Genomic DNA, 27,860 nt, shown 5'->3' with positions numbered 1-27,860 from the left:
GGGCAAAGGCTAATAGAGTTCTGCCAAGAGAACGCACTGGTCATAGCAAACACCCTCTTCCAACAACACAAGAGAAGACTCTACACATGGATGTCACAAGATGGTCAACACCAAAATCAGATTGATTATATTCTTTGTAGCCAGAGATGGAGAAGCTCTATACAGTCAGCAAAAACAAGACCAGGAGCTGACTGTGGCTCAGATAATGAACTCCTTATTACCAAATTCAGATGTAAATTGAAGAAAGTGGAGAAAACTACTAGACCATTCAGGAATGACCTAAATCAAATCCCTAAGACTATACAGTAGAGGTGAGAAACAGATTTAAAGGACTAGATCTGATAGGTAGAATGCCTGATGAAGTATGGATGGAGGTTCATGACATTGTACAAGAATCAAGACCATTCCCAAGAAAAAGAAATGCAAAAAAGCAAAATGGCTGTCTGAGGAGGCCTTACAAATAGCTGTGAAAAGAAGAGAAGTGAAAAGCAAAGGAGAAAAGGAAAGATATACCCATTTGAATGCAGAGTTCCAAAGAAGAGCAAGGAGAGATAAGAAAGCCTTCCTCAGCGATCAATGCAAAGAAATAGAGGAAAACAACAGAACGGGAAAGACTAGAGATCCCTTCAAGAAAATTAGAGATACCAAGGGAACATTTCATGCAAAGATGGGCTCAATAAAGGACAGAAATGGTAGGGACCTAACAGAACCAGAAGATATCAAGAAGAGGTCTCAAGAATACACAGAAGAATTGTACAAAAAAGATCTTCACGATCCAGATAATCACAATGGTGTGATCACTCATCTACAGCCAGACATCCTGGAATGTGAAGTCAAGTGGGCCTTAGAAAGCATCACTACGAACAAAGCTAGTGGAGGTGATGGAATTCCAGTTGAGCTATTTCAAATCCTGAAAGAGGATGCTGCTAGAGCGCTGCACTCAATATGCCAGCAAATCTGGAAAACTCAGCAGTGGCCACAGGACTGGAAAAAGGTCAATTTTATTCCAATCCCATAGAAAGGCAATGCCAAAGAATGCTCAAACCACAGCACAATTGCACTCATCTCACACGCTAGTAAAGTAATGCTTAAAATTCTCCAAGCCAGACTTCAGAAATACGTGAACCGTGAACTTCCAGATGTTCAAGCTGGTTTTAGAAAAGGCAGAGGAACCAGAGATCAAATTGCCAACATCCGCTGGATCATCGAAAAAGTGAGCGTGTTCCAGATAAACATCTATTTCTGCTTTATTGACTATGCCAAAGCTTTTGACTGTGTGGATCACAATAAACTGTGGAAAATTCTGAAAGAGATGTGAATACCAGATCACCTGACCTGTCTCTTGAGAAACCTGTATGCAGGTCAGGAAGCAACAGTTAGAACTGGACATGGAAAAACAGACTGGTTCCAAACAGGAAAAGGAGTATGTCAAGGCTGTATATTGTCACCCTGCTTATTTAACTTATATGCAGAGTATATCATGAGAAACGCTGGGCTGGAGGAAGCATAACCTGGAATCAAGATTACTGGGAGAAATATCAGCAACCTCAGATATGCAGATGACACCACCCTTATGGCAGAAAGTGAAGAAGAACTAAGGAGCCTCTTGATGAAAGTGAAAGAGAAGAGTGAAAAAGTTGGCTTAAAGCTCAACAATCAGAAAACAAAGATCATGGCATCCGGTCCCATCACTTCATGGCAGATAGTTGGGGAAACAGTGGAAACAGTGGCTGACTTTATTTTTCTGGGCTCCAAAATCACTGCAGATGGTGACTGCAGCCATGAAATTAAAAGACGCTTGCTCCTTGGAAGGAAAGTTATGACCAGCCTAGACAGCATATTAAAAAGCAGAGACATCTTTGCCAACAAAGGTCCTCCTAGTCAAGGCTATGGTTTTTCCAGTGGTCATGTATGGATGTGATAATTGGACTATAAAGAAAGCTGAATGCCGAAGAATTGATGCTTTTGAACTGTGGTGTTGGAGAAGACTCTTGAGAGTCCCTTGGACTACAAGGAGATCCAACCAGTCCATCCTAAAGGAGATCAGTCCTGGGTGTTCATTGGAAGGACTGATGTTGAAGCTAAAACTTCAATACTTTGGCTACCTCATGCGAAGAGCTGGCTCATTGGAAGAAACCCTGCTGCTGGGAAAGATTGATGGTAGGAGGAGAAGGGGATGACAGAGGATGAGATGGCTGGATGGCATCACCAATTCGATGGACATGGGTTTAGGTGGACTCAGGCAGTTGGTGATGTACAGGCTGGCCTGGCATGCTGGGGTTCATGGGGTCACAAAGAGTCAGACATGACTGAGCGACTGAACTGAACTGAACTGAGTACCCACGATATCTACAGACAAGAGAGGATATAATTACAATGAGGGATGTAAGAATGAATCAAATATAGTCTCTTTCCTCATGGAATTTGGTCAAGTAGGAAACTTAACCCTGTTTTTCTCCTTTACCTTCATCATCTACTTGTAACAATGAAAGTTGCTCAATCGTGTTCAACTCTGCGACCCCATGGACTGTAGCCCACCAGACTCATCTGTCCATGGTATCTAATTCTAAACATCATCATAATTCCATCCTCTATATGTCCTATATATTGCACATACCCAAACACTCAGTTCCACTCTCACTGTCACTGGCATAGATTAGGCTATTTCACTAACTTCTTCCCTAGGCTTCATCTCTTTGTTTCATTCATTACACTAAAGTCATAATAATCTCTCTATATCATACCTGATCATATCATGTCCATAGTTAAATCTATCCAATAGCTTCTCCAAAACTACAAGAACAAGTCCAAAATCTTCTATAGAATTTTAAGGCAAAGGCAATTCTACTTCTGACTTCTATTGCTTTCTCTCTCCTCAATCTCTCCTCCTTCCCAAACACATTTCTTTGGCCTTATCAAATTATTTGCATTTTTTGACATGAATCATGCCCTCTCATGCCTCTGGACATTTGCATAGGTTATTTCTACTGTCTGGAAAGGTACTATTCATTCATGAAATGATTTCTGAGCAACTTCTCTTGGCTAGTGTATCTGATAATATGATATAATTTACATAATGATAACTGCCCTTAAGAAGCTTGTCAGGCGGTACTAACCCATGGGGGAAGTTTCCAAGTGTCCTCTGCCCTGGTTCATGCATGTGCTTCATTGTGTCCTGAATATTCAGTTATAGAAAGTGCCATTTATCCTTTCCTATGGCATTGCTGCCTGTCAACTTGGATGAATGAATAAAACTTCTCAGGGGATGTGATTTCTGAGAAGTGATGATTTCTTTTTAAAGGCCACCTTTACCCACCTTGAAGGACTGTTTTAAAAGTCATTGTGCCCTTTGATGCCTTCCTGTAGGACAAAGGAATGCAGAGCTTATCTACATGTAGATATTCTATTAATATGTAATGACTCTTAGGACAGGAAGGAAATGGAATTGCGTTTCCTTTTTGGACATTTCCAACAAAACTGAAGAAGGAAAATGGCCCCATCTTAATGAAAGAGGCTGCTCTTGGGAATGTGTTTAAGGGAAGGTTACAGAAGCAATCTTTGACGGAATATGGACAAAGCACAATTCATCATTTCTTCTCAGGAAAGTGATTATCAGGAGAAAGGTAGCTTCAAGGCCAGCTCTGCCCTGCTTCACAAAAGATTCCATTTACATTTCAAGAAAGGACAAGAAAGAATACCCTACAATGAGGCTATTTTACACAAGGCCTTCACTGCCTTTTCCAGACAGCTTGTGACCCTTCTTACTTCTAATGACATTGCCTCTCTCCTTGTCTATGCTCTTAGTCAATTTAGGAACAGAAACATCTCCCCTCAAATCCCGTTCTATCCCCCAGAAAAGCTAATTTTCTAAAACACAGATCTAATTGTGTTATTCCTTGATCCCTTTGGCCATGTCTCACTATATATTGTAAGAGAACATATAAGCTCCTCCCCATGGCATTTAAGATTCTCCTCTGCCTAACCTCACCTACTTCTACAACCCACTACTTGCTGTAGGCTCTTGGGCCCTACACAACTGGTGCTCTGGTCCCACCATTTCACACGCCTACGCTTCAGGGCTGTTGCTTCTGCCTGGAATACCTTTGCCCTCTTTCTATGGTAATTTTTCTCCATTAGCCCTTCCATATCTATTTTCTACTCTATCCCAGGAGGCTAGGAGGCTGATTTCTACGGACTACATTCTGTCAGATTCCTGGCCCTCTCTCTTCCATTGGGTTAGGCCAGTGGTAAGCACTGGCAGGAGACTGGAGGGCAGGAGGAGCAAGAGGTTGAGATATTCCTTCTGACCCTCCCCCTCATATCAGCTACAGAAGAGCTGTTAGCTACAGTTCTTATAAGATTCTAGTAACTTCCTCCCCTATCGCTTCAGTCTCTGGTATGGGAATAGCTTATACTATTGCCAGTCCCTAGATGCTCTTCTATCCCTTGACGATTCTCTTAAACCTCCATTCATCTATGTAAAAACTCTCTTCAGTTATCTTTTTGGATATACCATCTGTTTCCTGCTGAGATTGACTTGACAGGCAGGCCTTTACAACTTGACTAATCCTGCTTCACCCTTTAAGCTCAGTTCAAGGGGTATGTCCCCAGGACTCCTCGGAGCTAGGTTACAGAGCCAGTTATATCCACAGATCCCTATTAGTATTATTATCTTATGCTCACAATATTGGATTTTTAACTACCATGGCAAAATATAAATTCCATGAGACCAGGAATCATGCTTGTACTGTTGATGTTATTTATCCAACAATTAACATGGCGTTAACAATAATTAACACATGTCTGGTACGTTGTATGTATTCAGCATATGTTTAATGAATGCTTACCTGAAATAAGAAGTAAATCTAATTCTCTCTATATCTTTGGCAGTTGACTCAGGGAATTTACTTCATAAATATTGTTTGAACTGAGCTCACATAGCTCAATATCAAAAAAACAAATAACCCAATCAAAAAATGAAAAGAAAGTAAAATTTTCATTGGTAGGTATGGGAGAAGAGAAAGAAAACTTTTGTTGAGAAAAGAAGATAAATCAATGAAGTGTCATACTAACACCTATTTAACCTCACTCAGAGGAGTTGGGGCTAGAGAAGATTTAAAAATGAAGGTGACACAGAATCATAAGACTAAAAAATCAGGGCAGTAATTTTATGCTAGGAGAGTACTTTCTGTTTTTCAGACTCTCTACACATGGCATTCAAATAATTATTATCTCTATTAATTCTCTCAGCAGCTTAGTGAGGCTGGTATTATTACCTTCATTTTACCAATAAGAACATTATTTTCAGAAATGTTAAGTAACTCATTCATGAACACACAGCTAGTAAGTGTCAAAGAATCATACCTGTCTACAATTGTCTGGCTTTAAGTATAGTGCTCTTTGGTCTCAGCACAGGGAAGACTTGTCAGACATCATTCCTTACCACCTTCAAACTGTTAAGAACTGCCAAAGGTCTGAGATTTTATCCTACTTTACAAAATAATTGACACAGTTTCATGGACACTGGCAGAAGATACAAGATACCTGGGTCATACACAAAGGACTCAAGGCAATAGTAGTATTAGCAGCTACAGTGTGAGCATTTGTACTGGTTCCCTAAGCCCCACTTCCCACGGGGCAGTGTAAGGAGGGTCAGATGATGCTTGCACATAGAGTGGGTTGGGTGCCAGGAGAGGATCTCCAAGCTGTGAGGATTCCCAGCTTTGATACAATAAGCACATCAGTCTGCTGCTCTAGAAGAAGACATGATCTCTATTTTCCATGGTTGATCACTATACAAACTTTCCAGAAAAGATAGTTTGGAACAAAGGCAAGCAGTTTGCCTTTGTATGTGAGGCATTAAAGAAAAAAAAAAAAAAGACATGAGATATACATGCATTGTCTCCTAACACAAACTTCCTCTCAGGAACTTTACATAAATACTTCTAGTGTCAAGGGTCTTAAGGCCAGGAATCCAGTCAGTTGGCAATTGTGGTGCCAAAAAAGAATTCCTCACTGATTGTTTGAGAAGAATAAAAGAAATGAAGCCTGGTACAGAGCAAACATTCAATAAATAACTCTCTTAATACTTTAAATCCTCTGAGGTTAGTTCATTGCAATTTAAGAAAAATCATCTACTAAATATCTTCCAGAAAGATTCTGGCTGTCTAGCACTAAAAAGAGCACACTCAACCTTGTTCCAAGTTTATTTCCCCTTGAATCCTTCTTACAAGAACTCTTCAGAACAATTAGATGTTTTTTACTTAGAAGATGCTTTTTATTCTCTAAAAGTCAAGGAGTACAGGGGGCCATAGCAGGTCCCAGAGCTTATCATGAAACATTTCAGAGAGTCAAGAGGCAAACAGAGAAGTCATGCTACCAGAAAGTCTCAGCTCACTGCACAATAACTAAGTGGAAACACCCAGCAGGTATAATGAAATTTGAAAATAGAAATTTGATATATAACTAAAGGGACTATGTTATCCAGGGAATTGACAAAATAAACTTTTGTAATTTACAACAAACACAAGCATTTTCTTCAAGCTCTTACAACTGAATATGGTACGTGAGACTATTATTTCATCTTCATTTTATGAAAAAATAACTGAATCTCAACGAAATTTAGTAATTCACCAAAAGAAGATGGCAGAGCCAGAACTCTGGTTCTAAAAATGTGTTTTTTCATTAAATAAGAGAGTATAGAAGATGGAGAAGACAAAAATCATAAATCTTCAGGAATATATACCAAGAGGGAAGTAAGGGAAGTCATGGACAGAGAATCAAAATAGGTGCATGATTTCAACACTGTTGTGGATCCTGCATAAAAATTCTTCACAAGAAGGAACTGTACCTCATTATTACACTTCTACTGCTTGCTACTAGGGCTTCCCAAGTGACTCAGTGGTAAAGAATATGCCTGACAATCTAGGAGACATGGGTTTCATCCCTGGGTAGGGAGGATCCTCTGGAGAAGGAAATGGCAACCCACTCCAGTATTCTTGCCTGGGAAATTCCATGGACAGAGGAGCCTGGCAGGCTACACTCCTTGGATTGCAAAAGAGCTGGACATGACTAAGCGACTAAACAACAGCAACAGGCTGCTATTGGATCCAGCACACAGTAGGTATCAAATAAAATTTGCTACATGGATGACGTTGTCTGAATCCAAAAATTTTTCTCTGTCAAAGTTTTTATAAAGATAGCTTAATGACTAACACTGGTCTACTTTTCACATGAATACATTTAACTGAAGCACATAGATGTCATCATAAGTAAACAAATGTGAATGTGAATGAATCTGTTTCAACTATTTGTTCATTTGACAAACATTTATTAAGTCCCTATTCTGTGCTAGGCAGACTGACTACACTATGCCCAACCAATAAAGTAAAATTTCTTAATTATAAAAGTAACTTGAGTGAATTGCAAGCTCCATAGGTACTAGATAAACTAATTGAATATAAAGTCAAAGAAAATTCAGGCAATGCCATTTTAACAATTTGCATATCCATATAATCTTCAGATTTATTTTAGAACTCATTTCTAAATTCTACCTTTTTTGTCTTGCCCTCTCCCAGGTTTCTTACTGAGATTGTTTCACCAAGCCCAGAATTTCCACAAATCACTGACTCTACAATATTTGGTGGGCTTAAAATTGCTTCCATGAGATCAATTCCCTATGAAGCTACATAACATTTTCACCAGTGAGTGAAAAAAAAAAAATACTGGTATATAATCCTCCAGCCAAAACTCCAAGAAATTGAAAATGTGGGGGATTAGTTTTTTAAAAAGTATTAAAAGTTATATTCTTTAACAAACTAAATCAGTGGGGTTTCAGAGCAGAAATCAATAATCAAACAATATTTCTGCAGCAAAATATATGAATATTCACACTAAGTGGCATGAATAAAGATTGTCACCTCATATCCAAATTTACCATTTTGGGATTTCAGAATTAAAGATGAAGGATTACAGCCCTATACCAACTCACTCAGTAATCATATAAACAACAGTGTACATGCTAAATTACTTCAGTTGTGTCCAACTCTGCAACCCTATGGAATGTAGCCCCCTGGCTCCTCTGTTCATGGGATTCTCCAGGCAAGAATACTAGAATGGGTTGCCATGCCCTCCTCCAGGGGATCATCTCGATACAGGAATTGAACTCATGTCTCCTGAAGCTCCTGAACTGCAGGTGGATTCTTTACCCGTAAGCCACTGTAGAAACCCTATAAACAACACTATCTGCTACTAAACATCAAAGCATCTATATTTCAACCTGGCCTCCTCCATGTCCTTCTGCAGAGGTGCCAGACATATCTGCCTAAAATGCAAATCTGAACATATTAGCAGCATTGGCTGGTGATGGGGGCAGAGAAGAGAGTAATATTTGGCCCAGAAGACCTTGGGATGAGAATTTGCTTAAAGTCTCACAGTCAAGTAGGGGGATTTAAGATTGCTGACATTTTTTGAGGGATAGTTTCGACAACTGAAAAATCATAACATAACTTCCATGGTCTGAATGTTTGTACCCCCCCAAAATTCATATGTTGAAATCTTAATCCCCAAAAGAGATAGTATTAGCAATCCCCTTTAAAAGGGGATTGGGACATGAGGGTGAAGCCTGAAGTGCGTTTACAAGAGAGATTCCCATAGAGCTCCATAGCCCATTTCTACCGTGTGAGGATACAACAAGAAGCCTGCAACCCAGAAAAAGGCCCTCACTAGAATCCGAACAAGTTGCACATATAGCCTCCAAACCTATGAGCAATAAATGTTGTGTATAAGCTATACAATCTAGGGGATTTTGCTGTAAGATGTAGGGTATATGAAGGGTTAAGATAGTGACCTAAGATTAAGAACAGACTACATAATTTGTGGGGGCCAATGCAAAATGAAAATATGACCCCCTTAATTAAAAACTTATTAAGAATTTTCGGAAAACATTAAAACAGGCACAGGATATTTCTTAGTATAAAGCTGCACAAGTCACACACTGATGAAGGAATTCCAGAAAGCAAGTTGCAGGATGGTTCATTGGAAAAAACACAGTATCTGATATTTAGCAGGCTAGAAGGAAAACTGCCAGGCTGACCATTTGCTTTCTGTGTGACTTTTGAAAAAATACATATCTGTTTTACTCTTAATGCCTCCATCTAGAAAAATACAAACAATACCTACCTCTAAGAACCATTGTGAATATCAAATGAAATACTATACGTGAAAGTGTATAATTCAAATATGTCCTAATAAGTAAATAAATATTTCAGAGTAATGAGAGCTCCTTGTGCTTTGTTTTCTGTATTTCCCCCTCTCTGATGAAAAGAAAGCAATCAGGCCTTTGTATTCTCTTGCCTCAAGGGTCCCACAGGCCTGAAGACAGAAGTTTCTTGAAGACAACTTCTGTTCTTAGCTCTTATGAACACCTAACACTGTTAAGGAAATATACTAGCTAGAGTACCAAAGGACAGAGACCACTGACTTCAGGCTGGCCACAATGGAGAGAGAACCCTGGTAGGGAGGGAGTTGTAGGATTTCCTCTTTGTCAGTTCAGGCCATTTGACAAGAAGAAACCAAGATGGCATTAGATCTGCTAGAGAGTTCTGGGGAGAATTTCCCAATAAGGATAAGAAGGAGGAACTAAGACTGAGAAAGGAGAGTTTCCAAACAGCAAAGCAGGGTCTGGTACCTGTGAAAGGAGGGAAAAAGGCAGAATTGGGCAGAAAGAACTTCAAGCTGCAGTGCTGTTCTGAGAGAATCTCAGATAGGCCAATAAAGAATATGAGAAATGTTGCCCTTGTCAATCTTCCACACTGGGCAGTAATGGTATAGTTCTAGTTATCTGACCAAACCTGGTCCAGTGACTGAGAGTAGCTCAGGGGACATGTGGTCTGATATGTCACCTAGAGTTTATCTGTTAACTATAATCTCCAGAGCAGGTTTTCTTGAAGGAAGCTATGAGCAGCTCATCAACATGGTGACCATCCCACTATACCCACATATCAAATAAGAGAGCTGAGGCCTCTGGATAAGAGCAGTATGGTGAGACTTCTGAGACTGGATGAGCACAGAGATTCTCACACCTTAATGTGGTGTGGAAGTAGCAGCGATATGAATTCAAGGGGCTGTGCAGGCTTGTAATTCTCCACCATTAGATTTCTCACCCTTAGAGTCTCACTTCAAATGTACCACTGCCTCCATGATGTCTCCCCTGATCTTCCAGGATTCTTTTCAAGGTTTGAGTTTTGTCATCTTACTATATACCAAATGCACACTAGAAGTTAACCAATGCATCCTGGAATGCAAGACTGGTTCAATAATGAAAATCAATCAATGTAAAATACCGTATTGTTAGAATGAAGGACATAAACTATGACTGTCCCAACTGATGTAGAAAAATGATTTGAAAAAAAAAATACTCTTTCATGATAAAAGTGCTCAAAAATGTTGATTAGAAAAAAATCACCTCACCATAATAAAAGCCATATATGAAAATTTCATAGAAAACATCCTCTTCAATGGAGAAAAATTGAAATCTTTGCCTCTAACATCAAGGCAAGAATTCCAGTTTCTCGATTTCCATCCACCATAGTACTAGGGGGCAGAAATAACAATTAGGCAAGTAAAATAAATAAGTGGCATTCAAATTGGAAAGGAAGAAATAAACTTATGTGGTTTTTGGACTGTATTTTTTTTTTTTTTAATTTTTACAACTCATTTAATGGCAACTGGTCATCATCAAACTAGCAATGGTTATCTTCAAAAGTTATCACACTAGCTGTGCTACCATTTCTCAAGGTTGATCAGATACCCAGAGTCACAGACATTTCCCATAGAAGATGCGTCATGTAAATCAGACTTGGTTTATCACCAGCATTTACCACACCAGACCTAGGCAAAGAACTAGGTCTGGGGACACATGCATGGTCTTAATATAGCGAATGTTTAGCCTGCCCTGATTATTACAAAATCAGAACAGCGAGAATATTCGCATGGACTGTATTATCTTATACAAAGAAACTCTAAAGAGTAAAAACACAGATTGTTAAAACTCATAAATTCAGTAAAGATGCACAATTCAAAAATCAACATACCAAAATTAATTGTGTTTCTATAAGCTAACAACAACCTATCAGAAAACAAACTTAAGAAAACAATTTCATTTATAATTGTATGGAAAAGAACAAAATATTAGAAATACACTTAACCAAGGAGGTGAAAGAGTTGTACACTGATAATTACATACTACTAATGAAATAAGTTAAAGGAGGTACAAATGAATGGAAAGACATCTCAAGTTCATGGATTGGGTACCTTAATATTGTTAAAATGTTCATACTACCCAAAGCAGTTTTAATAGAATCTCTATAAAAATCCTAATGGCACTTTTTTTTTTACAGAAATAGAAAAAACATCCTAAAATTTATGTGTAATTTCAAAGAACCCCCAAAAGACAAAACATTCATGGGAGAGAGAAACAAAGCTGGATGTCTCACACTTCCTTCTTTCCAAACAAAGCTACAGTAATCAAAGCAGAATGGGCAGTATGTTATTAGCATAAATACAGCAATATAGACCCTTGGTTCAGAATAGAGAGACTAAATATTACACACACACACACACACACACACACACACACATATATATAATTTGAACATACACATGTCATATATATGTTCAAATGATCTTTAACAAGAGTGCCAAGGCTATGCAACAGAGAAAGAATCAGTTCAGTTCAGTTCAGTCGCTCAGTCGTGTCCGACTCTCTGCGACCCCATGAATTGCAGCACGCCAGGCCTCTCTGTCCATCACCAACTCCCGGAGTCTACCCAAACCCATGTTCATCGAGTCGGTGATGCCATCCAACCATCTCATCCTCTGTGAAAGAATAGTCTCTTCAATAAATGGAGGTGTTGGAAAACTGGATATTTACATACAAAACAATGAAATTGCATGCATATCACATACAAAAATTAGCTCAAAATGGATTAAGTAGCTAAATATAATAACCATAAAACTCCTAGAACATAGGGGAAATGTTCATGACATAAATTTGGCAATGATTTCTTGAATATGTTACCCAAAGCACAAGCATCAAAAGCAAAAATAAACAAAGGAGACTACATCAAATTTAAAGACTTCTGCACAGCAAGTGAAAAAACAAAAATCAACAAAGCTAAAAGGAAAACTAAGAGATGAGAGAAAATATTTTCATTCATGTATCTGATAAAGGGTTAATATCTAGACTATATAAAAACTACAGCTCAACAACAAAAAAATAATTCAATTAAAAACATGGGCAAAGTACTTAATAAACATTTTTCAAAAAAGATATATAACTGGCCAACAAGCATATTAAAGATCCTCAATTTTACTAATTACCAGGGAAATGCTAATCAAAACCACAATGAGATATTATCTCACACCTATTCCAGTGGCTACTACTTTTTTTAAAAGAAAATACCAAATGTGCATGAGAACACGGGGAACTGGAACCCTTGTGAACTGTTGGTGTGGCAAACAGTATGGAGGCTGCACAAAAAATTAAAAATAGAGTTACTATACAATTCAGCAATCTCAATTCTGGGTACACTGAAAATGGGCTCTCAAAAAGGTATTTGCACATCCATCTTCACTGGCAAATTATTCACAAGAGCCAAGAGGTAGAAGCAAACTCAGTGTCCATTGATAGATGAATGCATAAAGAAAATATGGTGTACACACAAAATGGAATATTATTCGGTCTTAAAAATAAAGAGAACACCATGGAAGCAACCTAACTGTCCATCAACAGAAAAATGAATAAAGAAGATGTGGTATATATATAAAATGGAATACTGAGCAATAAAAAATGCCATCAGCAGCAACATGTATGGACCTAGAAACTGTAATACTGAGTGAAGCAAGTCAGTCACAGAAAGACAAGTATCTTATGATATCAGTTATATGTGAAATCCAAAAAAGCATGGGAATTCCAGAAAAACATCTGCTTCACTGATTATGCTAAAGCCTTTGATGATGTGGATCAAAACAAACTGTGGAAAATTCTTAAATAGCTGGGACTACCTTAAATTCTGAAAGAGAGAGACCACCTTACACATCTCTAGAAACCCGTGTGCATGTCAAAAAGTGACAGTTAGAACCAGACATGGACATGGAACAACAGACTGGTTTAAAATTGGGAAAGGAGTATGTCAAGGCTGTATATTGTCACTCTGCTTATTTAACTTATATGCAGAGTACCATCATGTAAAATGCCAGGCTGGATGAATCACAAGCTGGAATTAAGATTGCCAGGTGATATATCAATAACCTCAGACATGCACACGATAACATTCTAAGAGCAGAAAGCAAAGAGGAACTAAAGAGCCTCTGGATGAGGCTTAACTGTGCTTTTGGAGAAGACTCTTGAGAGTCTCTCGGACTGCAAGGAGATCCAGCCAGTCTATCCTGAAGGAAATCAGTCCTGAATATTCATTGGAAGGAGTGCTGTTGAAGCTGAAGCTCCGATACTTTGGCCACCTGATGGGAAGAGCTGACTCAGTGGAAAAGACCCTGATGCTGGGAAAGACCGAAAGCAGGAGAAGGGGATGACAGGATAAGATGGCTGCATGATATCACCAACTCGATGGACATGAGTTGAGCAAATGAATATATATATTCATTTTCTTGTACACCTGAAACTAACACCATATTTTAAATCAACTACACTCTAATAAAATTTAAAAAAGAGAATCCTGTTCTGTACTCCAATAAAATTTAAAAAAGAGAATCCTATTATACGCTACAAATGCATAAACCTTAAGGATATTATGCTAAGTAAAACAAGCCAGTCACAGAAAAACATACATTGCATAAGATTTGAGATTGCTATATTATAGAGTAATGCCATTTTAATTTTTTAGATCAACATCCATACTGTTTGACACACATACCTCATAAAAGTCATCAAACTCTTAGAAATAGTAGTAGAACATGTGTGTATTGAGGAAGTAGCACCCATTTCACATGCTAGAAAAACAATGCTCAAAAACCTTCAAGCTAGGCTTCAACAGTACATGAACCGAGAACTTCCAGATGTACAATCAGGATTTAGAAAAGGCAGAGGAACCAGAGATCAAATTGCCAACATCAATTGGACCACAGAAAAAGCTAGAGAATTCCTAAAAAAATCTACTTCTGCTTCATTGACTACAAACAGGCAACTTTGGCCTTGGAGTACAGAATGAAGCAGGGCAAAGGCTAATAGAATTTTGCAAAGAGAATACACTGGTCATAGCAAACATCCTCTTCCAACAACACAAGAGAAGACTCTACCCATGGACATCACCAGATGGTCAACACCAAAATCAGATTGATTATATTCTTTGTAGCCAAAGATAGAGAAGCTCTATACAATCAGCAAAAACAAGACCGGGAGCTAACTGTGGCTCAGATCATGAACTTATTATTGCCATATTCAGACTTAAATTGAAGAAAGTAGGGGAAACCACTAGACCATTCAGGTATGACCTAAATCAAATTCCTTATAATTATAGACTGGAAGTGAGAAATAGATTTAAGGGACTAGATCTGATAGACAGAATGCCTGATGAACTATGGACAGAGGTTCATGACATTGTACAGGAGACAGGGATCAAGACCATCCCCATAGAAAAGAAATGCAAAAAAAAGCAAAATGGCTGTCTGAGGAGGCCTTACAAATAGCTGTGAAAAGAAGAGAAGTGAAAAGCAAAGGAGAAAAGGAAAGATATTCCCATTTGAATGCAGAGTTCCAAAGAAGAGCAAGGAGAGATAAGAAAGACTTCCTCAGTGATCAGTGCAAAGAAATAGAGGGAAACAACAGAATGGGAAAGACTGGGGATCTCTTCAAGAAAATTGGAGACACCAAGGGAACATTTCATGCAAAGATGGGCTCAATAAAGGACAGAAATGGTAGGGACCTAACAGAACCAGAAGATATTTAGAAGAGGTCTCAAGAATACACAGAAGAATTGTACAAAAAAGATCTTCACGACCCAGAAAATCACGATGGTGTGATCACTCACCTACAGCCAGACATCCTGAAATGTGAAGTCAAGTGCGCCTTAGAAAGCATCACTATGAACACAGCTAGTGGAGATGATGGAATTCCAGTTGAGCTATTTCAAATCCTCAAAGATGATGCTGTGAAAGTGCTGCACTCGATATGGCAGCAAATTTGGAAAACTCAGCAGTGGCCAAAGGACTGGAAAAGGTCAATTTTCATCCCAATCCCAAAGAAAGGCAAGGCCAAAGAGTACTCGAACTATTGCACAATCGCACTCATCGCACACACTATTAAAGTAATGCTGAAAATTCTCCAAGCCAGGCCTCAGCAATACGTGAACTGTGAACTTCCAGATGTTCAAGCTGGTTTTAGAAAAGGCAGAGGAACCAGAGGTCAAATTGCTAACATCCATTGGATCATTGAAAAAGCAAGAGAGTTCCAGAAAAACTCTATTTCTGCTTTATTGACTATGCCAAAGCCTTTGATTGTGTGGATCACAATAAACTGGAAAATTCTTCAAGAGATGTGAATACCAGACCACCTGACCTGCCTCTTAAGAAACCTGTATACACGTCAGGAAGCAACAGCTAGAATTGGACATGGAACAACAGAGTGGTTCCAAATAGGAAAAGGAGTATGTCAAGGCTGTATATTGTCACCGTGCTTATTTAACTTACATGCAGAGGACATAATGAGAAACGCTGGGCAGGAAGAAGCACAAGCTGGAATCAAGATTTCCGGGAGAAATATCAATAACCTCAGATATGCAGATGACACCACCCTTAGGGCAGAAAGTAAAGAGGAACTAAAAAGCCTCTTGATGAAAGTGAAAGAGGAGAGTGAAAAAGTTGGCTTAAAGCTCAATGTTCAGAAAACTAAGATCATGGCATCTGGTCCCATCATTTCATGGGAAATGGATGGGGAAACAGTGGAAACAGTGGCAGACTTTATCTTTTTGGGCTCCAAAATCACTGAAGATTGTGATTGTAGCCATGAAATTAAAAGACGCTTACTCCTTAGAAGGAAAGTTATGACCAACCTAGATACCATATTAAAAAGCAGAGACATTACTTTGCCAACAAAGTCCGCCTAGTCAATTCTATGGTTTTTCCAGTAGTCATGTATGGATGTGAGTTGGACTGTGAAGAAAGTTGAGGGCCGAAGATTTGATGCTTTTGAACTGTGGTGTTGGAGAAGACTCAAGAGTCCCTTGGACTGCAAGGAGATCAAACCAGTCCATCCTAAAGGAGATCAGTCCTGGGTGTTCATTGGAAGGACTGATGCTGAAGCTGAAACTCCAATACTTTGGCCACCTCATGCCAAGAGTTGACACACTGGAAAAGACCCTGATGCTGGGAAGTATTGGGGGCAGGAGGAGAAGGGGACAACAGAGGATGAGATGGTTGGATGGCATCAATGACTCGATGGACATGAGGTTACATAAACTCTGGGAGTTGGTGATGGACAGGGAGGCCTGGCTTGCTGCGATTCATGGGGTCTCAAAGAGTCGGACATGACTGAGTGACTGAACTGAACTGAACTGATCTGAAAGCCTTTGACTGTGTAGATCACAACAAACTGGAAAATTCTTAAAGAGGTGGGACTATCAGACCACTGTACCTGCCTCCTGAGAAACCTGTATGCAGGTCAAGGTGCAATATTTAGAACCAGACATGGAACAACAGACTGGTTCAAAATTGGGAAAGGAGTATATGTCAAGACTGTATATTGTCACCCTGCTCATTCAACTTATATGCAGAGTACACCATGTGAAATGCTAGGCCAGATATAGCACAAGCTGGAATCTAGATTGTGGGGAGAAACATCAATAACCTCATATATGCCAATGATATCACCCTTATGGCATAATTGAAGAGGAATTAAAGAGCCTCTTGATGAAAATGAAAGAGGAGAGTGAAAAAGCTGGCTTAAAACTCAACATTCAAAAAAAATGAAGATGAGGGCATCCAGTCCCACCACTTCATGGAAAGTAGATGGGGAGACAATGGAAACAGTGAAAGATTTTATTTTCTTGGGCTCTAAAACCACTGCAGATGGTGACCCCAGCCATGTAATTAAAAGATGTTTGCTCCTTACAAGATAAGCATATTAAAAATCAGAGACATTACTTTGCCAACAACGACCCCTCTAGTTAAAGCTATGGTTTTTCCAGTAGTCATGTACAGATGTGAGAGCTGGCCAAAAAAAAAGGCTGAGTGTCAAAGAATTGATGTTTTTGAACTGTGGTGTTAGAGAAAACTCTTGAGAGTCCCTTGGACTGCAAGGAGATCAAACCAGTCAATCCTAAAGGAAATCAACCCTGAATATTCACTAGAAGGACTGATGCTGAACCTGAAGCTCCAACACTTCGGTCACCTGATGTGAAGAGCTGACTTATTGGAAAAAAACCCCTGATGCTGGGAAAGACTGAAGGCAGGAGAACGGGACGACAAAGGATGAGATGGTTGGATGGCATCACCAACTTATGGACATGAATTTGAGCAAACTTTGGAAGATGGTGAAGGACAGGGAAGCCTGACATCTGCAGTCCATGGGGTCGCAAAGAGTCAGATACAACTCAGTGACTGACCAACAACAACAAGAACATTTGTTCTCAGGGTGAGAAAGTGGGAAAAGGAAAGTCTTTGTTCAGTGAGTACAGAGTTCTAGTTTTGTAAGAGGAGAAAGTTTTAGAGAGGTGTTGCACAAAAATGTGCATATAGTTAACCCTACTGTACTATATACTTAGAATTGGTAAGATGCTAAATTTTATATAATGTGATTTTTACCACAATAAACAAATGAAACTAAGTAATAGAGATTTAGTGGATGAATGACTAAAATATTTTTCTTCCTACAACATTCAAAACTCTAAGATATATCAAGGAGGGTTCCTATTATTTATTCCAAAATACATGCCTTTATAAAATAGTCTTAAATGAAATAAAATGAATTCATTAAAACTGTATTTACTGAGAATTTTCATGGTTAACTACTTTATTGTTTTTTGATGTAGATTTATTTTAATTATTGGTTACAATATTAAAGGGGGTTATATATTAAAAATATATCAACATTTGAAGGAGCCTTTAATCAAAAGTCTTTATATCCTCTGCACAATTTTCTATGCAAAGTTAGTTTTAGTCTTAATATGAAAGAAACTAAAAGAAGAGAGGATATGAGTATTGTAGCAAATCTTAGTTTTGAAATTGCTTTCTTTTTTTTATCATCACTCACAGCAAGGCATCTATAATTTTTGATATTCTGTGCCCTAAGTTTTGAGATTAATATGCTATCCCAAATGGGGGATAACACTCTATTGAAACAAACATGAGAGTTAAATCTTTGCATTTAGGTTACAAAATATCACTTTTATTACATATATGCCAGTTATCTAAAGCAGCTAGCAATTTTCTACATTAGCAAAATCTGCCAAAAATATAATAGACCTCAATGTGATAAACTGCTTCTTTCATTACTCAGGTAGGCACTGTAAATTTGCACCAACCCTTTTGACAATATAGAGGTATATAGAGCAATAATTATATACATCTTGACTCACTGATCTTAAACTATTTCCCACATGATTTCTTAAACAAATGATAAAACAGGAGATAAAAGACACTAACTCTAGAGACTAAATATATGTTCACTAGTTATGTTAGTTTAAAAAATAAATGTTCAATAAAGAGAATAAGGTAAATCATAGTATGATTATGCAGCTGAATAGTTATTGATTATTAAAATTATAATTGCAAAGATTATGCATGTAACAGAATAAAGGTTGCATTGGAAGATTATATGAATATTCCCATGTTAACTAATAAAATGCAATAATAATCTTGCAGTTCTATGACTGCAGCCATTTAAAATGTGTATACATAAAAAAAGAATACTGGAAAAAAACTGGCAAAAATGGAAATACTTGTGCTTCAGCTGGGCTATTTTCTAGTTTTTTTAATCGTTTTTCAATTCTTGGAAATCAAGATATAAAATAAAATACAACATAAATCTCTGTTCAGATGACAATTCAGAGTATCATCTCTTCATGCTCCGACTAGTCACTTCAAATAGTAAGTTCTCTACCAGCTCAGGTTGCAAGCCTGACCAAGATAATTATTGTTTTACAGTTGGAGCAGAGGCTTGCTTATCTCTGCTGTGCTTGAATTTGGTCTTTTCAGAATATATGCTCAGAAACAGGATTACTGGATCATATCAGAACTCTGTTTTTAGTTTTTTAAAGGAATCTCCATAACTCTTCCCCATAGTGGCTGCACCAATTTACATTCCCACCAATGGTATAGGAGGGTTCCCTACTGTGCTTGACTTTGAAATTTTACAGGGAAGCTTCACATTGTTTCCATTTTCTCTCTAGTTAGTTAATTTATGTCCAGCTGTGACACCTTGAGCAACATTTTTAATCTCAGTTTTCTTAATCTTAGTTACCTATAAAATAAAGCTAATGTCTATTTTATGAGAAAAAATGAAACACACATATGATGACATCTAGTATTGTGGATATTATATAGCAAAGCCTCAATAAATGTTAGATGAATAACTGAATTAAAATTTAAAGGTGAACAAATGAATAAACTAATAAATTAATGAAAAAGAAGTCCATTTTTCAGTTCCATTTCTGAAAAATATTAGCTGTCTGACATTAAGCAAATGACTAAACTTTTCAGAACTTCAGTTTTCTTATCTAAAAATTAAGAGGGTTAAATAGGAGAATCTTCTTTCCTTTTAACTATAAATCCCACAAATTATACATGGATGACTAGTGTGATATTAGCATTTCAAGCAAAGAAAGGAATATATATTGTTACCTTTTTTTGTTGTTGTTGGTAGCTGATAAAATAACCTTTACATTCTTTCTGAAATAAACTCTTAATTAGTCATTTCTTATATGCCTCACTTAATGAAGTAGCACAACTTACTTTACTAAAGTTTTGAGTATATTACAGATAATGTTAGAAGCTTTTCAAAAAACATAGACTGGAGGAACAATCAGCCTGTCAGCTTATAGACTCCTTTCTCACTGTCTTTTCACCATATGCGATTCCATTGAGATTTTAAGTACTGAACTAATAGATATCTAAACTGAAAAAGGACTGAAAAAGGCTGGTGTGTGATGAAAAAATTGTGGTGATGATGTCAAAATATTCGGAGATTCAGTAATCCTTACTAGTCATTTTTCATCAGTCTATTAGTTTTTGCTATTATCTGATTCTGTGTTTTCAAAGCACTGATCCTACTGATATGTTGGAATGTATTTATAATGCATGCTGGACTTTTGTATCCATTATTAACGTGATCATTTACAACTTTTCAGATCGTTAACATGTTCCATAAAGGCTCTAATAGGTAAGAATAACAATACTTAAAGTTATGACTCTCATAACTATGAGAGGCTATGTAGCATCATAAAAAGAACACAGATATTTGAATAGATAACTAAATTTAAATTTTGGCTCTCTGCTAGTGTATCCTAGGTTAAGTTATTGTAAGTCAGTCCACTTGTAATAGGGCTTCCATGGTGGCTTTACCAGGAAGATGGTATAGAATCTGCCTGCAATGTGGGAGACCTGGGTTTGATCCCTGGGTCAGGAAGATCCCCTGGAGAAGGGAATTACTACCTACCCCAGTATTCTTGCCTAGAGAATTCCATGAACAGAGGAGCCTGGTGGGCCCCAGCCCATGGGGTTATAAAGAGTTGCACATGACTGAGAGACTAACACTTTCACTGCACTTTCACTGCACTTTCACTTTCCACTTGTAACACATATAGTAACATAATGAACAGTGGTGTAAAGATTAAACAAGAAAGTGAAAGTAAAATACACAAGATAGTGCTTGGCATTGTCAGGAGCTCAATTAATGTTTGTCAGTGAGTTTACTTTACAGCATCAAACTTTACTTCCATCACCCGTCACATCCACAACTGGGTATTATTTTTGCTTTGGCTCCATCTTGTCATTCTTTTTGGAGTTATTTCTCCACTCTTCTCCAGTAGCATACTGGGCACCTACCGACCTGGGGAGTTCATCTTTCAGTGTCATACCTTTTTGCCTTTTCATACTGTTCATGGGGTTCTCAAGGAAAGAATACTGGAGTGGTTTGCCATTCCCTTCTCCAGTGGACCATGTTTTGTCAGAACTCTCTGCATGACCCATCAGACTTGGATGGCCCTACACAGCATGGTTCATAGTTTCATTGAGCTAGACAAGGCTGTGGTCCATGTGATTAGTTTGATTAGTGTTCTGTGATTGTGGTTTTCATTCTGTCTGCCCTCTGATGGATAAGGATAAGAGGCTTATGGAAGCTTCCTGATGGGAGAGACTGACTGAGGGGGAAACTGAGTCTTGGTCTAATGGGTGGGGCCGTGTTTAGCAAATCTTTAATCCAATTTTCTGTTGATGGGTGGGGCTGTCTTCCCTCCCTGTTGCTTGATCTGAGGCCAAAGGATGGTGGAAGCAAGGAAGATAATGTCGATCTCCTTCAAAAGGTCCCACGCACCCATTGCTACACTCAGTGCATCCTACCCTGAGGCAGGGCACCGCCGACTCATGCCTCCGCTGGAGACTCCTGGACACTCATGGGCATATCTGGGTCAGTTTCCTGTGGGGTCATTCCTCCTTTCTTCTGGGTCCTGGTGCACACAAGGTTTTGTTTGTGCCCTCCAAGAGTCTGTTTCCCTGGTCCTGTGTAGGTTCTTGGGGTTCTATGGTGGGGTTAATGGCGACCTCCTCCAAGGGGGCTTATGCCATACCCAGGTCTGCTGCACCCAGAGCCCCTGCAGCAGGCCACTGCTGACCCGTACCTCCACAGGAGACACTCAGACACAGTTCTGGCTCAGTCTCTGTGGAATGGGAATGTGTTTCTGTTTCTGTTCATTTCCAAGGCAAACCATTTAATATCACAGTAATCGAAGCCTATGCTCCAACCAGTAATGCTGAAGAAGCTGAAGTTCAATGGTTCTATGAAGACCTACAAGACCTTCTAGAACTAATATCCAAAAAAGATGTCCTCCTCATTATATGGGGACTGGAATGCAAAAGTAGGAAGTCAAGAGCCACCTGGAATAACAAGCAAATCTGGCCTTGGAATACAAAACGAAACAGGTCAAAGGCTAACAGAGCTTTGCCAAGAGAACACCCTGGTCACAGAAAACACCCTCTTCTAACAACACAAGAGAAGATTCTACACATAGACATCACCAGATGGTCAATACCAAAATCAGATTGATTATATTCTTTGCAGCTGAAGATGGAGAAGCTTCAAAGATACAGTCAACAAAAACAAGACTCGGAGCTGACTGTGACTGAGTTCATGAACTCCTTATTGCCAAATTCAGACTTAATGAAAGTAGGGAAAACGACTAGACCATTCAGGTATGACCTAAATCAAATCCCTTACAATCATACAGTGGAAGTGAGAATTAGATTCAAGGGATTATATATGATAGACAGAGTAACGGAAGAACTATGGACGGAGGTTCATGACATCAGGCAGGAGGCAGTGATCAAGACCATCCCCAAGAAAAAGAAATGCAAAAAGGCAAAATGCTTTTCTGAGGATGCCTTACAAATAGCTGAGAAAAGAAGAGACGCTAAAGGCAAAGGAGAAAAGGAAAGATATACCCATTTGAATGCAGAGCTCAAAAAAATAGCAAGGAAAGATAAGAAAGTCTTCCTCAGTGACTGATGAAAAGAAATAGAGGAAAACAATAGAATGAGAACGACTAGAGATCTCTTCAAGAAAATTGGAGATAACAAGGGAATATTTCATGCAAAGATGGGTACAATAAAGGACAGAAATTGTATAGACCACACAGAAGCAGAAGATATTAAGAAGAGGTGGCAAGAATACACAGAAGAACTATACAAAAAAGAACTTCATGACTCAGATAACCATGACTGTGTAATCACTCACCTAGAGCCAGACATCCTGGAATGCGAAGTCAAGTGGGCCTTAGGAAACATCACTATGAGCAAAGCTGGTGGAGGTGATGGAATACCAGTTGAGGTATTTCAAATTGTAAAAGATGATGCTGTGAAAGTGCTGCACTCAATATGCCAGAAAATCTGGAAAACTCAGCAGTGGCCACAGGACTGGAAAATGTCACTTTTCATTCCAATCCCAAAGAAAGGCAATGCCAAACAATGTTCGAGCTACCACACTATTGCACTCATCTCACACTCTAGCAAAGTAATGCTTAAAATTCTCCAAGCCAGGCTTCAAGGGTACATGAACTATACACTTCCAGATGTTTAAGCTGGATTTAGAAAAGGCAGCGGAACCAGAGATCAAATTGCCAACATCTGCTGAATCATCAAAAAAGCAAGAGAGTTACAGAAAAACATCTACTTTTGCTTTATTGACTACACCAAAGCCTTTGATTGTGTGGATCACAACAAACTGTGGAAAATTCTGAAAGTGATGGGAATACCAGACCACCTGACCTGCCTCCTGAGAAATTTGTATGAATGGCAAGAAGCAACAGTTAGAACTGAACATGGAATAACAGACTGGCTCCAAATCGGGAAAGGAGTACATCAAGGCTGTATATTGTCACTCTTTTTATTTAACTTATGTGCAGAGTATATCATGTGAAATACTGGGCTGGATAAAGCACAAACTGGAATCAAGATTTCTGGGAGAAGTATCACGAACCTCAGATACGCAGATGACACTATCCTTATGGCAGAAAGCAAAGAAGAACTAAAGGGCCTCTTGATGAAAGTGAAAGAAGAGAGTGAAAAAGTTGGCTTAAAACTCAACATTCAGAAAACTAAGGTCATGGCGTCTGGTCCCATAATTTCATAGCAAATAGATAGGGAAACAATGGAAATAGTGAGAGACTTTATTTTGGGGGGCTTCTAAATCATTGTAGAGGTGACTGCAGCCATGAAATTAAAAGATGCTTGCTCCTTGGAAGAAAAGTTATGACCAAACTAGAGAGCAGATTAAAAAACAGAGACATTACTTTACCAACAAACGTCTGTCTAGTCAAAGCTATGATTTTTCCAGTAGTCATGTACAGATGTGAGAGTCTGACTATAAAGAAAGCTGAGCGCCAAAGAATCGATGCTTTTGAACTGTGGTGTTGGAGAAGACTCTTGAGAGTCCCTTGGACTGCAAGGAGATCAAACCAGTCCATCCTAAAGGGAATCAGTCCTGAATATTCATTAAAAGGACTGATGCTAAAGCTGAAACTCCAATCCTTTGGCCACCTGATGCGAAGAATTCACTCACTGGAAAAGACCCTGATGCTGGGAAAGGTTGAAGGGAGGACGAGAAGGGGACAACAGAGGATGAGATGGTTGGCTGTCATCACCAACATAATGGACATGATTTTGAGTAGGCTCTAGGAGTTGGTGATGGACAGGGAACCCTGGTGTGCTGCAGTCCATAGGGTCGCAAAGAGTCCTACACAACTAAGTGAATGAACTGAACTGAAATGAAGTGAGTTTACTAGATGTCTCTCTATTAATGTATTTCAGTATCATTTTATGCTTTTTACTAAAATAATCCTCCTAGTAATGCTAATAATAAACATATATTTGTATAGCCAGAGGTAAGCAAACTTTTTCATAAGGGCTAAATAGCAAATATTTTAGTCCTGTAGGCCATACCTTTTCTGTTGCAAATATTCAACTCAGACAAAGTAATATGAAAGCAGTCACAGATAAAATACTTAAATGAATGGGTATGCCTGTGTTACAGTGAAATTTTATTTACAAAAACAGGCTGCCAATCCATAAGCCATAGTTTCCTGATCCCTGCTATATTACTTTACGCACATGCATGCTAAGTCACTTCAGTCGTGTCCAACTGTTTGTGGTCCTGTGGACGATGGCCTGCCAGGCTCCTCTTTCCATGGTATTTCCCAGGCAAGAATACTTGAGTGGGTTGATATGCCCTCTTCAAGGGGATCTTCTTATCCCAGGGTCTGAACTTGCATCTCTGCAGCTCCTGCATTGCAGGCAGATTCTTTACCACTGAGCCACTGGGGAAGCCCACGTTACTTTATAAAGCACATTATTTATGTCACCTTAAGTTTATCCTTTCAAAAACCTAGAGGAAGGCAGATTCATTATACTTATACCCATTTCACAGATGAGGAGAACTAGGGACCTTACAATGCTAAGTGATATATCCAACAGACAAAAGTGCATCTTAACTATTGATTAACTATGCTACAATAGCCCATAAGTATGAGTCATGATAAGTGAATGTCAAAGCACTTCCACAAACAAGCAGGTTTGTGGATCATTTGCTCGTACATAATATCTGAAGTAGTAACAATCCCTTGCTGTAAGTTATATCACCAAACTTCAAGCTCTGTGGAGCAAACTGGTATAAGTAATAAGGCATGGTAAACAGATACAGTGCCCCACCAGTGGGTGCCACATCACTAGAAGCACTCAAACAGAAGCTGAACACCCTCTGTTAGGAGAAGTACAGAAGGGATCAGAATAGGGAATGAGAAAGTTACACAGAATGATGGCTGAGTTTGCTCCTAGAGCTGAGATTCGGTTTCCTTGGACATGGAATATGACTACATCAAATGCTTCAGAAAGATCATCTGAGATTAAATTTTAAAAAATGTTTAGTGGAAGAAAATGATGAGATCACAGTTTAAGTGAGAAAAAATATATAAGGAACCAAGAGGTGACTTAGAAGGAATTAACACAAAGGAACTGAAATTGGCTTGGTTGAAGACCAACTTAGAGGCATCCAGAACTTCTTGCAGGAAGAGATTTGTAGTGCTATTAACTTTTCTTTTCAGCTAAGAATGAAGAGGGAATGATCATCACAGACTTGTTAGCTCAGAGGGAACTTAGAGGTTGTCTGCCATCTTAAAAAATTTTTTTTGAATAGGAGGCTAGAGGTTCAGAAAGGATAAGTGATTCAACTGAGGGAAAATGGGGAGTTAATAGAGGAAAAGAGGAAACAGCCTCCCAATCTACCCTGCCACTCTCCAAAGCCCTTTGCTCTTCTATTTGTCTAATTGCCTATCAGCTCATTTCAGACCCACCACAATCATACCAAAATTCCAATTTTTCTTATTTTACAGGTGGGGAGGCTAAGAAAGTCAAGTGGTTCAGTAGATAAAGAGTAGAGTTAGAATTCAAATTCCAGTTACTCAATTTCTAATCAAATCCTGTCTGTCCTCCTAAGCTCTTTCTCGTGCCTTGAACTAAGCTGGTTGCCTGACACTACTTATTACAAATATTGCTGAAAGCTCAGTAAAATATTTAAACTTGGACTCATTTATAAATGTCACCACAAACATCCTGACTTGAGAGAAAATCTGAGCTCCTATATATAGAACTGACAAACAGTGAAGGAAAAAGAGAAACTCGGTGGTTCCATGCCCTTGGAAGATGCTTTTAAGGTTTCATATGACCAGGAAATCAGATTAGCTACTACAATAGAAGTATTGGCTTAAATTTCTGGGTAAAAATGAATTATGTATTTTTTAATACTTCACTTGCTTGACTTACATAAAAGTATAATCCAATTGAGGATTCTGATAATTGTAGAAGTGCAGGCAGCAGACGGAGCAAGGAGAAAGAGGGCTGTCCACTGAATAACCAACAAAATTCCATGCCAGGCTATACTTCTGGATTCTGTTTCTTTGGATCCAGTTAAATATATTTTCAGTCCCGTGCTCTAGTAAATTCAATTCATTTCTAAATGGCTTGTGAAATGAAACAAAATGATGATCTTACAGATGGAAGTGGTCAGAGGCAGAGTAGTGACTATCACCATGGACAGTAATGTTCATGCAGCAAAAATAATTCAATTACCATTTAACCTCGTAATTCTCAGAAAGGTTTTGAGGTCCCAGAGGATCTGCCCAATATGCTGTTAAATCTATAAAATCTTCTTTAAATTGATGCCTCAAATGGCCCTCTGATCTTGGCACCAGATGATGGCCAATTATAGTCAGAATAGCCTTTTATTTGCAATGTATCCTAAAAATGGTGGATTATAATGCTGCCAGAAAGCTTCACTAAGAATGAGGGAGTCATTCTAATAATCTCTAGGAAAGAAACTATATGTACTGAAAATTATATTTGCCAGACCCTGTGCTAGGTGCCTTACATACTTTTAGTGTTTCTCACAACTCTGAAATAGGTATATTCTTCCTCTTCTTACAGATAAGGAAAATGAAGCTTAGAAAGGTCCAATAACTTGCCCGAGATATATAACCAAGCAGAGCTTGGTAGCAGAGCTAGGACTAGAACTCCAAAACCTATGTTCTTTCTATCATAGCTCCTAAGTTGCCTATCCCAATCCTAAAATTATATTATTACATAATTCTGCCTGTCTATTCTGCCTTTTAATTCACTAGCAACTATCTTGATAGTTTATTGCCTATGACAATGACAGTGACCATTCATTTATTCCACAGTCATATGCTAGATTCTTCATTTGACCCTTGGAAATATAATGTAATCTGTACTCTTAAAGGAACTCAGAGAGAGTGGAAAAGAAAGAGGCATGTGGTACATCATAGATACAGAACATTCCCATCATTCCAGAATTAAATAGTGCTGTTATAGATATGTGGCTTTGGGAAGCCAAATGGCAGCTGTGGAAGATATAGGGAACTTTCTCAGAATGACTTTTCCTGTATGGTTATGGGCTAAAGTCGGTCAAAAGAGTAATTTGCACATGATTTAGAAGGTGAAAATAAAGCAGTAGCCATTTGTCTCTGAAGATATTTTCTTAGGCATCAAACACAGACATACCCTGCAGATTTTAGCTTGTCCTCTCCCCACCCTGCTCTAAATTTCAGCTCTTTCCCCTTATCTCTGGC

The 27,860-nt window shown here is 38.6% G+C and overlaps 1 protein-coding gene and 1 non-coding gene across 11 annotated transcripts in view; both read right to left on the bottom strand.

Moving 5' to 3' along the window:
• LOC145504408 (BEN domain-containing protein 5) overlaps positions 1-27,860 on the bottom strand; it is a 1,377,102-nt gene that overhangs the window by 896,193 nt on the left and 453,049 nt on the right. The gene's annotated exons all lie outside the window — the stretch shown is intronic.
• LOC145508097 (small nucleolar RNA SNORA72) lies at positions 10,862-10,993 on the bottom strand. The gene has a single exon (XR_014055359.1). It is a non-coding gene; the product is annotated as a small nucleolar RNA SNORA72 (small nucleolar RNA).

The sequence above is a fragment of the Giraffa tippelskirchi genome, chromosome 5 (assembly GCF_054371585.1).
Source record: "Giraffa tippelskirchi isolate mGirTip1 chromosome 5, T2T-mGirTip1v1.2.pri, whole genome shotgun sequence".
Taxonomy (NCBI): domain Eukaryota; kingdom Metazoa; phylum Chordata; class Mammalia; order Artiodactyla; family Giraffidae; genus Giraffa; species Giraffa tippelskirchi.
The sequence above is the reverse complement of the archived record's forward strand: the minus strand, read 5'-3'. Positions and strand labels throughout refer to the sequence as shown.